Source organism: Adiantum capillus-veneris, chromosome 6, assembly GCF_014529385.1.
Source record: "Adiantum capillus-veneris isolate H3 chromosome 6, ASM1452938v2, whole genome shotgun sequence".
In the NCBI taxonomy this organism is placed as follows: domain Eukaryota; kingdom Viridiplantae; phylum Streptophyta; class Polypodiopsida; order Polypodiales; family Pteridaceae; genus Adiantum; species Adiantum capillus-veneris.
Window position 1 is genome coordinate 132,073,882 of NC_140936.1, and position 12,199 is coordinate 132,086,080.

Consider the following 12,199-nt stretch of genomic DNA (forward strand, 5'->3'; position numbering starts at 1 on the left):
TAAAACCTGAGGTTGCCCGATCAGAATACTCCCGGAACGTCGAGGATGCTCCCACGAGCAAATTTTCCGAAAACTGTCTGAAAACTGCGATTGTGCACGCGTACGCGAAAACGCAAGTAGAGGCTCTGGAAATCACCAAGCTTTGATACCAATTGTTGAAGATGATGAAACAGGAAATAGAAGGAAGACAACAACTCAGAGTAGGAAGAAGATGGAGAAGGAGAAGACACAGAGCTTGCGTACAAGATCTCTGTAGTCTCTCTCTGTATTAGAATAATAGTGTATACAAACTCAGAGCTACAAAGCTTATATGAAACCCTAAGAGATAAGGTTTCCTTTCACACCGGATGTCCAGGGGGAAAAACCCAGTGGGAGAAAAGTGTCCCTGGTGAAGCGCGTATACACACTAACACTACTACATGTCTACAAAAAGTCTCTTCAGAATCTATGCCTTTCTGTTGTGCATAACCCTTTGCAACAAGTTGAGCCTTATGGCGATCGATCTCACCATCCGGCTTGCATTTCAACTTGTAAACCCACTTCGTACCAATGGCCTTTTTGCCAAGAGACAAATCACATAGAGTCCATGTGTCATTTTCTATAAGTGCATCATATTCTGATTGCATGGTAGCCATCCAATTTTTTGAATTCTAAGCTTTATCAAAAGACAGAGGCTCCTCAACATCATGTAAGCTAGACACAACCAAATCATAACAATCTAATGCATAAGATGCATGGCGAGAGCCTGAACGAGTGTGACTAGATAAAGGTGCATCTAATTCTTGTCAGGCAATATATGCACCAGCCATTTTGGCATACCTCTAGCCTACTCATTTTCAGTCCTTTCCTCATCAAGTACATCGTGTACATCTGCATCAGTAATAGGCTGATCTGTAACATTTTTAGAAACCCCCATAGGTTGTACATTTGTCTCATTGGAATTTACATTCGGACTTCTACCACTGAAAAGAGGCAACAAAGTGTCATAAATGTCTTGTCAGCTTACATTACTGTCTCTAGTACATGACAGCAAAGGTTGAACAGAATCTTCCACAAATAGTACATCCCGTGAAACCAGAATATTTATCCCAGGTACATACAGTGCATCAACAATTGTGAAAAAGCTGCCATTTGCAGCAGTAAGCACAATCTTTCCAATTCCCTGAACTGGATAAGAGGCATTGTTGGCAAAAGTGATTGAATTCCCATGAGGGACAGACTCGAGAGAGGTGAACAATTCACGATGTGAGGTAATGTGCTTTGTAGCACCACTATCAAAATACCACACCAAAGCCCATTCTGCATCAACATCAGCATTACAGTCTCCTTTTATAGAAGACTCAACAATGGCTGCATTTGTAGTGGAACCAGCATTTGCAGTGGAACCACCCTCTTTCTTCTTAGCCTCTTTTGCCTTCAACTTAGGACATTGCTTGATCAAGTGATCATTAGCTTTACACTAATGGCAATGCATCTTCTTTTTGCCATTATCACCAGAATTGCCAAATGAAGTGCTGTCAGCATAAGCATTGGGAACATAAGTTTTGCCACTCGCAGCAGAACCATAAGAAGTGGATGCATTGCTGTTACCACCCTTTCTTTGAGAAGCAATAAAAGCATGTTCAACTGCATGTTGTCTAGTCATGTTTTTTTTGGAAAGTGACTCTTGCAACATCAATGTGCATAATGCATCAAACTTGACAACTTCTTGATTTCCTTGGGTCATAAGTCTCCAAGTACTAGCAAAAGTTTGGTAAGAATCTGGTAAGGCATCAAGAACACTCTGCACGAGGGAACTGTCTCAAATGACTTCACCTATATAGATAAGTTGCTCATTGATATCCTTGACACTAGCAAGAAAAGTGTCCATATCATCTTTCTCATGCATAATCTTTGACTCGAGCTCTTTACGTAGAAAAGCAATTTTAGCATCGTTGCGACTTGCATAACGACCAACGAACATATCCCAAGTCTCTTTTGCAGATTTTGTTGAACGAATGTGAGGAACAATGGTGCACTTCATAGACAACGCAATCAATGCATGAGCGTGCGCATCCTTTACATCCCAACGAGTTTGTTCTGCCGTAGGCAAAACAACTCTAATAGCAGCAATCCTTGCAGCAAGACCTGCAACATCCTCAACATCGCCTACATCCTCATGACCAGTACGTACATCAATGCCCTACACAATATCTAGATGCCCTTTGACAAAAGAATGTGTTGCATCATATAAGCCCGCATAGGGTAAGTGTCCCCATCCAACCTGTCCTCAGCAAACATCTTGAACACATATGTGTTGTTGTCAACCATGGTAACTGATGCACCTGATGTGAAAACTGCCCGAAAAGAGGAGAAATGGAGCGGGTACAACACGTGCTATATAGCACAAACCGTAGAAGACTGTAAGGCACCTGTTATGTAGAAAACGGCACTGATAGAAATTCTACACAAAATGACAAAATAGCCTGTGCAGTTCTGTCAATACTGGAAATGGAGGCCGAAATTAGCCCGAATCAGAAGTCTGAGTAGACTAAGCTCTACGAGCTATCCCAAAATATTTGTTGATTTGCGGACGCTCAGCAAACCTCACTGAAATTGGAGAAAGTGAGCATGTATGTGCTGGAGCAGCTGGCGACTAAGCCCGGGAGAATGCAACCTACTCTGATACCAATTGTTGGAATTAGGGTTGCAGAGAAACGCACACAGCTTGGAGAAGATGAAGGAAGCTCAAGGCACACAATAGAGAGTGTGTTACTTAGTGTGCTATGGAAAGATAGATAGCCCTAGAGTGATAGACGTATATACAATGCACAGGGGAAAAACCTCCTAAAGAGGGGAAAAATGCCCCGGCGGTCCTAGTGTGTTCACACACATCACTACTACATGTATATGGTAACAAAACTCATATATAGTGGAATTGAGATTCCAGTAACATCCAACATTGTCACCGTGACAAACATATACATTAATAGGAAACCAAGAAATATATATATTGTATTTAAGTGTCAAGCACGACAGCGAATAGACCAATGTTGCAAAGCAACAGTAAGACTACAACATTGTTTCAATTTGGGAGTTTTAAAAAAATTACCTACAACATTGTTTCAAGACTATAAATCAATTTGGCATAGCATTCCTTTAAGACATCTAAAACACTACTTTTTTTTATTTTCAAAATTTATATTCAATGCCTTTTATGCCATCCAACTAAGTGATAGGCATTTATCATAGGACTAGAATGTATGATAACACATCTTTATATTTTATATCGGACATATTGATGTGTTAAAAAAAAAACTTGACAACATCTTCAATGCTACAAAGAGGCAATATTTTAATGCGATTTAGTATGCCAAATAAATTTGAAATTTCTATGTTATTACTAGAAATTATTAGGTCCAAAAATAGAGTATTATTATTAGTAGATATATATATTTCTTAGTTTATGTGTTTTGTTTAGTTTTGATTTTTTAAATTTGATAGGTGCCAAGTCTCTAAATTTGAAGCATGCGAGTGGCAATGTATTGGGGATTGGTGAGGCTACCCACTATCAATGAAGGAGGGGTGGTGAAGAAAGGAGTGGTGTGTGTGTTCCCCGCAACCCAATATGCTATTTCATATTTCTGCCATTGCAAAGGTTATAAGTTGTTGGATGACTCTAAAGAAGTCACGGCTGCTAAAAATCCAATGACACGACTTTTACGCAATAGTAAGATATCAATTAATCATAATAACAGTTTCCAACATTAAAAAATTTGTCTACTTGTCGCATTATATATCTGCTTCCTTGCAAGCTACCAATTTTTTGTCTTGTGTGATGCTACTACTCTCACTAGTATTAGACTCAGCCTTGCATGGATCTCCACCATCTTGACATAAGATGAGAGATAAGTGATCAATCTTCCAACCATCTTCCTCTAGAGTCTAGAGTAATACTACGGTTTCAAACGATCAATATAGAGTCCAAAAAATTAAAAGCTAAAAATACATAGTCATGGCTACTATGCAGAATTGGTCGAGAATAGTCATTCATGGTGTACGTTGTTCTAGCACACACGCTCACATGTTCCATGGGTTATGTCACTTTTCTCTGCAACATAGTAATATTATTATGCCCAAGCCACATCAATGACCCTATGACGGTCGATTTGTCCAAGAATGCCCTTCTGGAAGGTTGTGCTCATTGCCCTACCACACAAAACTTACATGGGTTTGTTAGGTCAATGAGAGGGGAGTCACTTGGGCATTCAATTACAAGCCATGGTTCAATGTAGTCCTTCGATGAGATAAGAAAGGAACACTTAATTGCATGTGCAATAACTTTCTTGCTCGTGACTCTATAGTCTACGTTGCAAGTCTAGTGCCTTGTCCTCACATTGTTACACAAAACAAGAGGACCAACTACATTTTGAGATGTTTTGGCTCTCATGGAAATTCAAAGGATAAAACTTGGGGCCGATTTTTCTCTCTCAATCCGACTTTTAGCTCATAAGAATAGAGTGTTGGCTTTGCATACAATTGGGAGATAAAAATGGGAAGGAATTGTATATACATATTACTTTTTACAACGTCACAAAAACAACTCTATCCCCACCCTCTAAATATATTGCCCCCATATAGCAACCCTTCCTTTTATGGGGTTGGCCCAACACCCTTGTAATGATGCAATCCATGCAACCACATGTGAGGCTATGACTCCTAGTACCTAAAAATTAAAGGCGGTTCTCCAACACCAACGGCTGTTGTGGCTTCTCTATGCAAATATCGACCTTCTCTTCTTCAAGCATTCAACCAAGGCTCAAAATAAAAATTAAAAAAACCCTCAAAAAACTGGCACATCGAATAGTTTAGAGGCAAATTGACTATATATGAAGGTTTTAACACTAAATTACTCCAAATTTGTAGATTTTCTCACCTTAAACTTAAACTTTGATGTTAAATTATAAAGTTTTGTAGGTGCGATTACACTAACCCTACGGTTTACTTCAATTTTTTCTACATGGTCCATGCCCCCCTCCCCCAACTCAATCACGATTTGTTTGCCCTTATCATGGAGATGAAACAAGCACACATAAGGGCATGCTTTTTGAAGGTAAGTAAATATTATTTCCAAACACCCTAGGTTATCTTTAAACATATTGTATGTATTTTTCCCTCATTTCTTTGTTCAAAAAATCGATCTCATAGCCTCCAATTATTCTCTTCACACACACATGCACTATAAATCTGGGTACACACACCATTCTTTGATTGAAAATGTTACCATATACATGTGGTAGTGATGTGTGTGAACACACTAGGACCGCCGGGGCATTTTTTCCCTCTTTAGGAGGTTTTTTCCCCCGAGCATTGTATATACACCCATCACTCTAGGGCTATCTAGCTTTCCATTGCACACTAAGTAACACACTCTCTATTGTGTGCCTTGACCTTCGTTTGTCTTCTCCAAGCTATGTGTGTTTCTCTGCAACCCTAATCCAACAATTGGTATCAGAGCAGGTTGCGTCCTCCCGGGCTTAGTCGCCAGCTGCTCCAGTACACGCCTGCTCACTTTCTCCGATTTCAGTGAGCTTTGGCGAGCGTTCGCAGGTTGACAAATACTTCGGGATAGCTCAAAGAGCTGAGTTTGCTCAAATTTTTGATTCACACTCATTTCGGCCTCCGTTTCCACTACAGGCAGTACTGCACATGCTATTTCGTCATTTTGTGCAGAATTTCTATCAGTGCCGTTTTCTGCAAAACAGCTGCCTTATAGTCTTCCACTATTTGTGCTATATAGCACGTGTTGTTCCCACTCCGTTTCTCCTATTTTCGGGCAATTTTCACATCAGGTGCAGTATTTACCATGGCTGACAACAACCACACAGATGTGTTCAAGATGTTTGTTGTCTGCTGAGGATAGGTTGGATGGGGACAATTACCCTATGCGGGCTTATACGATGAAACACGTTCTTGTGTCAAAGGGCATCTAGAATATTGTGCAGGGCATTGATATATGTCCTGGTTCTCAGGATGTAGGCGATGTTGAACATGTTGAAGGTCTTGCTGCAAGGATTGCAGCTGTTACAGTTGTTTTGCCTACAGCAGAACAAGCTCATTGTGATGTTAAGGATGCGCAGGCTCATGCATTGACTGCGTTGTCTGTGAAGCGCACCATTGTTCCTCACATCCGTTCAACAAAATCTGCAAAACAGGCTTGGGTTATTTTGGATGGTCTTTATGCAAGTCGCAATGAGGCTAAAATTGCCTTGCTCCGTAAAGAGTTGGAGTCAAAGATTATGCATGAGGAAGATGATATGGACACTTTTCTTGCTACTATCAAGGATATCAATGAGCAACTTATTTCTGCAGCTGAAGTCATTTCAGACAGTTCCCTTGTGCATACGTTTCTTGATGCCTTACCAGATTCCTACCAGACTTTTGCTAGTACTTGGAGACTTATGACCCAAGGAAATCCAGAAGTTGTCAAGTTTGATGCATTATGCACATTGCTATTGCAAGAGTCATTTTCGAGAAAAAACAGGACTAGCCGCAGTTGAACAGGCTTTTATTGCTTCTCAAAGAAAGGGTGGTAACAGCAATGCAGCCACTTCTTATGGTTTTGCTGTGAGTGGCAAAACTTCTGTTCCTAATGCTTCTGCTGGCAGCACTTCGTCTGGCAATTCTGGGGATAAGGGCAAAAAGAAGATGCGTTGCCATTATTGTAAAGCTATGATCACTTGATCAAGTCGTTTCCTAAGTTGAAGGCCAAAGAGGCTAAGAAGAAAGAGGGTGGTTCCACTGCAAATGTTGGTTCCACTACAAATGCAGCCATTGTTGAGTCTTCTATGAAAGGAGACTATGATAATGATGTCGATGCAGAATGGGCTTTTAGCGTAGAGTGCACTTAAAATCTTGCTGTCCATGATGCATGCTTGTCAGTTGTGCTGCAGATTCACATGTGTGGTATTTCGACAGTGGTGCTACAAAGCACATTACCTCACATCGTGAATTGTTTACCTCTTCGAGTGTGTCCCTCATGGGAATTCAGTCACTTGTGCCAACAATGCCTCTTATCCAGTTCAGGGAGTTGGAAAGATTGTGCTTATTGCTGCTAATGGCAGTTCCTTCACATTTGTTGATCCACTTTATGTACCTGGGATAAAGAAGAATCTCTTGTCTATATCCGCACTTGCTAGACTTGGACTTGTAGTCAAATTTGTGGATAATAGATGTACAACTCATGATCTCAGTTTTGGTGATGAAATTGTTGCATCTAGCCTTTTGTGCCCTGGGCTGTATAAGCTCACTTTGTATGAAAAGTGTGGACAAAATTTTACAAATGTTGTTGCAAATTCAAGGGCTATTTCAGATGCAAAACTTTGGCATGCACGTTTTGGTCATCTGAATTTTGCCAGTTTGCTGCGTTTGTAGAAATCTGATATGGTTGCTTCTTTGCCGCCTCTTGAAGCACCTATCAAACATGTTTGTGAAGGCTGTATTTTGGGTAAGATGCACCGTTCTAAGTTTCCAAAGGATGGTTCAGTTCGGGCCACATGCAGGTTGCAGCTTGTGCATAGTGATTTTTGTGGGCCCATGCAAACTCCGTCCTTGGGCATTGTTACTACTTGGTGACATATTTGAGGAAGTTTATGTAACGGAGCCTCGCAGTTTTGTCATAAAAGGACAAGAGGACAAAGTGTGCAGATGTAAGAAGGCTTTGTATGGGTTGAAGTAATCTCCTCGTGCTTTGTATGAGAAGGCTGACACTCATTTGGTTAAACGAGGCTTTCGTAACAGTCCAACAGAAAGCACATTGTATGTAAAGCGTGAGGGTGATGTACTTCTCATTGTGGTTCTTTATGTCGATGATTTTCTGATCACTGGACCAAATGAGAGACATATTGCTGAATTTAAGGCTGATTTGAATGCTACTTTCAAGATGAAAGATTTGGGGCTGTTGCATCATTACTTGGGTAAACAGTTTAAGCAGTGTGATGGTGGTATTGCCTTGTGTTAGAAAAGTTACATAGAGACATTGCTATGTAAGTTTGGACTTGAGGATTGCAAACCTATTGCCATTCCCATGGAAACAGGTTTAAAGTTGAGTCTACATGATGTTGGCGATCCTGCTGATGTCACTCTTTACCAAACTGCTGTTGGTTGCCCCATTTATGTATGCAACACGAGGCCAGATATTCAGTTTGCAGTCTCACAGGTCAGAAGATTTATGCATAGCCTAGGGTCTAAGCATTGGCAGGCTGTCAAGAGGATTTTTCGCTACCTTAGTGGCACTTTACATCTTGGCTTGTTTTATCCCAAGGGGGGGTCATTGCCGCCAGACTTACAACTTTTTTGGACTCAAATTGGGCTGGTTGTTTTGACACGCGAGTGTCCACAAGTGGTTTTTGTTTCATGCTTGGCAGTTCATGTATATCATGGTTGAGCAAGAAGCAACCTACTGTAGCCACTTCGAGTTGTGAGGCTGAGTACAGGGCAGTCTTCACAGCTACGGTTGAGTGTGTATGGCTCAGACGCCTTATGGCTGATATGGGTGTTGGACAGGACACTGCCAACACTATCTACACTTACAGTCAGAGCGCATTGGCATTTGCGTGGAACCCAGTTTTTCAGGCTCGCACAAAGCACATTGAGGTGCATTACCACTATGTCAAGGAGAGGCTCTCAGTAGGAGAGATCAGCTTGGCTTATGTGCCAACACAGGACAACCTTGCAAATCTTTTCACAAAGGCATTGTCTCATGAGAAGCTCGAAGCTTTCCGCAAAGCTTTGGGCTTATTCCCTTTTGTGGACTGATCATGTCCTCAGGGCATGGCACTTCCCTTTCCTCATGTGCTAGCTCTTGTTCACCGCATCACTCCAGAGGGGATTTGTTACCATATACATGTGGTAGTGATGTGTGTGAACACACTAGGACCACGGGGGCATTTTTTCCCTCTTTAGGAGGTTTTTCCCCCCGAGCTTTGTATATACACCCATCACTCTAGGGCTATCTATCTTTCCATTGCACACTAAGTAACACACTCTCTATTGTGTGCCTTGAGCTTCCTTTGTCTTCTGTAACATGTGTGTGTTTCTCTGCAACCCTACTTCCAACAGAAACTCTTGCCCGCTGAGTGCTTTATACCCTAGAAGGCTATAATAATTTTGTTGCAAATATACTTTTACAGGAGGAGCTCTTTTCCCCACATCAAACCAAGGACAAGAGTTATGTAAGCAATGTCAAAATCATTGTGTCTGACTACTAATAGAAAAATCTTATCGAGGTCATTTATCAGTAGCATGCTGAGAAGAAGCAATAAAGGGAGGCTTGCTCTTTGCATAGTCAGTCAACGGCAATAATTCATACAATGCATTAGAGTTTGACATTGTGAACATAGATGTCATCAACAAGCCTATCCATTCAATTAATCTTGCGTCTTTGAATAGTTGCATGTTTTTTAAATGGTTACTTAGGTTTGTCAGTATTAAGGAGATATGAAGAGAGTACCTAATTATTGACATTGTGTTAAGAAGAGCATTGCAAACCCTCTACCAAGATATTGACGTGTATTTCAATTGAATAGAATAATATTTGCCTTAAATATTTATCATTTAGTCATACTCTTCACAAGTAAACCTAAGCAAAACCGTGAGGCAATAACATACTAGAATGTATACGGTTCTCATCCATTTTATATTATCAATGTCCTTGAAACTATCTTGCGTTTATGGTATCTTATTTTAAAGTCTCATTCTTGGTTAAAAGGGGCTCAACTACAACAAAATAGTTTTCCTTGACATTCAAATTTTCATGTTAAATTGATTAATACTCATGTTTTCACTTTTAGCGGTTTAGTTTTAGTTGTGTAGGTTTACCTCCAACTCAATTGGATGTATGATTTGAGCTACCAAAGAGAGAGTGAAATGGAAAGGGACTCAAGCATCCTGTTCTTCAACTAACAATATCCTCTTATAGTCATCTTAACCCATTTCTTAGGAGACATTGAACCTCATACAAAGCTAGCCTTGCCTAGGGGTTGTGTCCCTTCTTGGTCCTACCCTAGTCCGACATTAATCCCCCCTTGAAGGAGATTTTTTGTCCTTGAAACATCAATGCAACAACTCTTCTTAAGAATATCAATGTTTTCCTAATCTAGACATGCATCAAGTCAAGTGATCCACTTAATAATCACCCAATCTAGTAGTCATATGTGGAACAATCTGCTCATAAAAAATTTGTAAACAATGGCAATCAAATATCCTCTTAAGATACTATCCCTTTGGTTGAAAGGAACCTCTAACTAGATCTCAAACTAATTGTAGACCCTACCTCAAGCAGATGCTCGAACTAACCAAAACTTATTGCTCTCTCTTGTCAAGAAATTCCCTCCAAAAATTGGAATGCTTCCTACTAATGCAGATCATTCAAGCAATTGATGAGCATTTAAACTTGCCTATGACACATAACAAAGTGGTGACGCCCTGTGTCTTAGTCCATCCATAGATACATTTACTCTTCACATGTGAAGTAAATCCCAAAATTGGTGATTTTCTTTGCAAAAGAAGAAGGGACTTCTTCCATGTATCTCTGCTTAATTTTACGAGATTCGTAAGACTTCTTAGCTCCAAGATTGGATGGATGTTGTTGCATGCCCAATCATGGCTGCACAAGGACTATACCTTCACCCTTCTACTTGCCTTATACAGGTGCACATTGATTCTAATAACTAGAGTAGCCAAACATGATCCTATATATGATCAAAGGCTAACTTCAAAATGCACACTCGTAGTGTCCTAACATAATGGAAATGGATCTTGGTATTTACATCTTACAAAGCATTTCATTCATCTTAGTGCATATTGCCATTAGGTTGAGTCACTAAAGGTGACCCTAGATGTGACTAGTGCTAACATCAAACCACACACACATAGTGTTTTGAAATAGGAATGTTAATAATACACCCCATGATTAGAAACACAAGGCATACTTGCTCATTGCCATATACACATCACAATCTTCTAAAAAAGAATTATTGATGCTAAAAAATAAAACACATCTCTTTCCCACTCTAAGTGTTGAAAGATGATCATATATTGTTTCAAAGAGGTACATTTGATAAAAGGTTATATAGTCAGACTCTACAAATAAATAGCATATGACTTATCTGTAGTTGATAGCTAAACTGAACCAATAAACGATCCAACTTGAGGAATATCTCACAACTATGGAGATTATAATTGATGAACTTAGCTATATGTGTTGCTCAAACAGGGCAATATATTTTGCTATGCGAATCCAACAATCAATGGAAGCAAAAAAAAAAAACTTTACTCATGCAAAAGTAACAACAGATAGAGAATGTGTAGAGCATGTGCCCTTCCTGGGAGATTCAATATTTGAGAGCGGTTGTGTCTATTGCAACTAGAGAATGTGTAAAGCATGTGCCCTTCTTGGGAGATTCAATATTTGAGATCGGTTATGTCTGCTACAACCCTTTGTCATCTACATTGTATACCAAAGCTTCAGCAACTACATCTTCCAAAAAAGGAGTAAGTGAAGCCTTGATATCATATGAATAAACCCTTGAACTTTGTGGAACTCACCTATCCCATCCAATCTAAGGATAATATCGTGATACTAGGAGATATAATTGGCCTTCCAATTCTTCTTTGCTTCATTGTTTGTTTTTGAAAAGATATGTCAAAACTACACCTATGTCTTGGGTTTTTGTGATGGTGGAATAGCCATCCACCACTTGTATGCCTTACCCTCCAAAGTTGGACTAGTCTCTCTAGGGCATGCAACATCTAGTGTTGAATGCAGATGGTGAACATTTATCCACTTATACAAAAGTATATTGTCTGCATTTGTTTTATTTTTTATCTTCACCTTTGTAGATCGACTACTTCAAGTCCTTCATCCATGATAAAGTTTTTGGGTTATCGTACCCTACAAGAAGAGATAATAATGGTGATGGTCCAAGATTGGCCCCCTGTGTGACAACCACAAGACTCTTTGACTGCTCCTTGTCCATCTGCCTCATAAAATCGTTAACTATCTCCATGAACATAGTTGTCTCAATATCATAAGTTTGTTTTAAGAGTTTGTTAAAGTCTTGCATAACAACTAAACCATGCTCGATTTGTAAAAAATCATTCTCTATTGCTCTCACATCTAGCATAGCCACATCTGGCCTGACTTGTGGAGATTCTTCAA